Raw genomic sequence first — 4,083 nt, 5'->3', positions numbered from 1 at the left:
TGGTGTGTCCCGGACTTTAGAGTAGAGAGACAGTTCAACTGCAAGTATGAGCGGCAGAAACGGATATTGCCTTCCCTTTAAGTAGAGCGTCAGGGACAGCCTCCCTGGCTTACGGCCATACTAGCCTGAATACGCCCGATCTCGTCCGATCTCGGAAGCTAAGCAGGCTCGGGCCTGGTCAGTACTTGGATGGGAGACCGCCTGGGAATACCAGGTGCTGTAAGCTTTTGCATCTTTTACACACCAGAGGGCGACAAATCACGAGTTTTAACTTTGGATACACGCAATTTCATCATTATTTCAGATTTTACTTCCCCAAATACACAGGCATACAATAGATCTTGTTCTCCAACGTAAACGGTCCCTAGTAACTAGGGTACATTCGTAAATAAATTGAGCATCATGGCTAGAAGTGACTAAATGTTGCCTAATCTTTCTCATCGAGAAATGACACAATTACAGCAACACAAAAAGGAACTCCACCGGACAAAGTTCAGTGCTCACAAGGAGCCTCATTCAACACACACGGTTCCATTCCCATTCATGCAAAGCACGAAAGTGTAAAACTTGGGAACATACTTGAGAGCAAAGATCACATTCAATCTCATTCAAGGCACGGATGTGAATGCAACGGGATGAAATTACTGAAATGATGCCTGCCCTCGAACTGTGATGATGGACTACCCGACTCGCCAATAATATTGGGTTCTGGTGTATTGAAATACAGGAGCTGCTGGATTTGTGTGTTTTCTTACCCCCTCACCATAGTTTGTCAAATGTTTAAACAACTGAACTTATATTCAAGGTTTGATTCTCTTCATATGTTTTACTGGTTTACATTTGTCTCAGCAACCTGTTGAATGATTCTTCTGCTTTCAAAACAAAATGACAACAGGATGAATGCACACACTTGAAAATACAATACATGCAATGTTATGCATCATAGTGATGCAACCTCCTTTCAGTTTCATACTGCATGTCAATTGAAATCCTTACTGAAATGCACACCTTCTCAAGATTGCGCTTGACTGGCGTGTCAGGCACTCAATTACAGCTGTTTTATCAAGACAATGTGTTCGTTTTGTAATATATAGTTCCGGTCTGGTGTGGCACCCCAGCTAACGCACAACGTTGCCACAATGTTGCCACAACGTGGCGTGTTAGCAGGGACTGGCTGCGGCGCGCTGGTGTGTCCCGGGCTTTAGAGTAGAGAGACAGTTCAACTGCAAGTATGAGCGGCAGAAACGGATATTGCCTTCCCTTTAAGTAGAGCGTCAGGGACAGCCTCCCTGGCTTACGGCCATACTAGCCTGAATACGCCCGATCTCGTCCGATCTCGGAAGCTAAGCAGGCTCGGGCCTGGTCAGTACTTGGATGGGAGAGCGCCTGGGAATACCAGGTGCTGTAAGCTTTTGCATCTTTTACACACCAGAGGGCGACAAATCACGATTTTTAACTTTGGATACGCGCAATTTCATCATTATTTCAGATTTGACTTCCCCAAATACACAGGCATACAATAGATCTTGTTCTCCAACGTAAACGGTCCCTAGTAACTAGGGTACATTCGTAAATAAATTGAGCATCATGGCTAGAAGTGACTAAATGTTGCCTAATCTTTCTCATCGAGAAATGACACAATTACAGCAACACAAAAAGGAACTCCACCGGACAAAGTTCAGTGCTCACAAGGAGCCTCATTCAACACACACGGTTCCATTCCCATTCATGCAAAGCACGAAAGTGTAAAACTTGGGAACATACTTGAGAGCAAAGATCACATTCAATCTCATTCAAGGCACGGATGTGAATGCAACGGGATGAAATTACTGAAATGATGCCTGCCCTCGAACTGTGATGATGGACTACCCGACTCGCCAATAATATTGGGTTCTGGTGTATTGAAATACAGGAGCTGCTGGATTTGTGTGTTTTCTTACCCCCTCACCATAGTTTGTCAAATGTTTAAACAACTGAACTTATATTCAAGGTTTGTTTCTCTTCATATGTTTTACTGGTTTACATTTGTCTCAGCAACCTGTTGAATGATTCTTCTGCTTTCAAAACAAAATGACAACAGGATGAATGCACACACTTGAAAATACAATACATGCAATGTTATGCATCATAGTGATGCAACCTCCTTTCAGTTTCATACTGCATGTCAATTGAAATCCTTACTGAAATGCACACCTTCTCAAGATTGCGCTTGACTGGCGTGTCAGGCACTCAATCACAGCTGTTTTATCAAGACAATGTGTTCGTTTTGTAATATATAGTTCCGGTCTGGTGTGGCACCCCAGCTAACGCACAACGTTGCCACAATGTTGCCACAACGTGGCGTGTTAGCAGGGACTGGCTGCGGCGCGCTGGTGTGTCCCGGGCTTTAGAGTAGAGAGACAGTTCAACTGTAAGTATGAACGGCAGAAACGGATATTGCCTTCCCTTTAAGTAGAGCGTCAGGGACAGCCTCCCTGGCTTACGGCCATACTAGCCTGAATACGCCCGATCTCATCCGATCTCGGAAGCCAAGCGGGCTCGGGCCTGGTCAGTACTTGGATGGGAGACCGCCTGGGAATACCAGGTGCTGTAAGCTTTTGCACCTTTTACACACCAGAGGGCGACAAATCACGAGTTTTAACTTTGGATACACACAATTTCATCATTATTTCAGATTTTACTTCCCCAAATACACAGGCATACAATAGATCTTGTTCTCCAACGTAAACGGTCCCTAGTAACTAGGGTACATTCGTAAATAAATTGAGCATCATGGCTAGAAGTGACTAAATGTTGCCTAATCTTTCTCATCGAGAAATGACACAATTACAGCAACACAAAAAGGAACTCCACCGGACAAAGTTCAGTGCTCACAAGGAGCCTCATTCAACACACACGGTTCCATTCCCATTCATGCAAAGCACGAAAGTGTAAAACTTGGGAACATACTTGAGAGCAAAGATCACATTCAATCTCATTCAAGGCACGGATGTGAATGCAACGGGATGAAATTACTGAAATGATGCCTGCCCTCGAACTGTGATGATGGACTACCCGACTCGCCAATAATATTGGGTTCTGGTGTATTGAAATACAGGAGCTGCTGGATTTGTGTGTTTTCTTACCCCCTCACCATAGTTTGTCAAATGTTTAAACAACTGAACTTATATTCAAGGTTTGTTTCTCTTCATATGTTTTACTGGTTTACATTTGTCTCAGCAACCTGTTGAATGATTCTTCTGCTTTCAAAACAAAATGACAACAGGATGAATGCACACACTTGAAAATACAATACATGCAATGTTATGCATCATAGTGATGCAACCTCCTTTCAGCTTCATACTGCATGTCAATTGAAATCCTTACTGAAATGCACACCTTCTCAAGATTGAGCTTGACTGGCGTGTCAGGCACTCAATTACAGCTGTTTTATCAAGACAATGTGTTCGTTTTGTAAAAAATAGTTCCGGTCTGGTGTGGCACCCCAGCTAACGCACAACGTTGCCACAATGTGGCATGTAAGCAGGGACTGTCTGCGGCGCGCTGGTGTGTCCCGGGCTTTAGAGTAGAGAGACAGTTCAACTGTAAGTATGAACGGCAGAAACGGATATTGCCTTCCCTTTAAGTAGAGCGTCAGGGACAGCCTCCCTGGCTTACGGCCATACTAGCCTGAATACGCCCGATCTCGTCCGATCTCGGAAGCTAAGCAGGCTCGGGCCTGGTCAGTACTTGGATGGGAGACCGCCTGGGAATACCAGGTGCTGTAAGCTTTTGCATCTTTTACACACCAGAGGGCGACAAATCACGAGTTTTAACTTTGGATACACGCAATTTCATCATTATTTCAGATTTGACTTCCCCAAATACACAGGCATCCAATAGATCTTGTTCTCCAACGTAAACGGTCCGTAGTAACTAGGGTACATTCGTAAATAAATTGAGCATCATGGCTAGAAGTGACTAAATGTTGCCTAATCTTTCTCATCGAGAAATGACACAATTACAGCAACACAAAAAGGAACTCCACCGGACAAAGTTCAGTGCTCACAAGGAGCCTCATTCAACACACACGGTTCCATTCCC

General features: G+C 44.2%; 4 non-coding genes across 4 annotated transcripts; all 4 read left to right on the top strand.

Annotated features, from left to right (window-relative positions):
* Nucleotides 1–107: 107 nt before the first annotated feature.
* Nucleotides 108–226, top strand: LOC136757862 (5S ribosomal RNA). Its single transcript, XR_010819678.1, has one exon. It is a non-coding gene; the product is annotated as a 5S ribosomal RNA (ribosomal RNA).
* Nucleotides 227–1,292: 1,066 nt separating this feature from the next.
* On the top strand, nt 1,293–1,411 carry LOC136756988 (5S ribosomal RNA). Its single transcript, XR_010819037.1, has one exon. It is a non-coding gene; the product is annotated as a 5S ribosomal RNA (ribosomal RNA).
* A 1,066-nt stretch (nt 1,412–2,477) lies between these two features.
* Nucleotides 2,478–2,596, top strand: LOC136756219 (5S ribosomal RNA). The gene has a single exon (XR_010818318.1). It is a non-coding gene; the product is annotated as a 5S ribosomal RNA (ribosomal RNA).
* A 1,055-nt stretch (nt 2,597–3,651) lies between these two features.
* Nucleotides 3,652–3,770, top strand: LOC136757861 (5S ribosomal RNA). Its single transcript, XR_010819677.1, has one exon. It is a non-coding gene; the product is annotated as a 5S ribosomal RNA (ribosomal RNA).
* The last annotated feature ends 313 nt before the right edge of the window (nt 3,771–4,083 follow it).

This window comes from Amia ocellicauda, chromosome 8, assembly GCF_036373705.1.
Source record: "Amia ocellicauda isolate fAmiCal2 chromosome 8, fAmiCal2.hap1, whole genome shotgun sequence".
In the NCBI taxonomy this organism is placed as follows: Eukaryota; Metazoa; Chordata; class Actinopteri; order Amiiformes; family Amiidae; genus Amia; species Amia ocellicauda.
The sequence above is the reverse complement of the archived record's forward strand: the minus strand, read 5'-3'. Positions and strand labels throughout refer to the sequence as shown.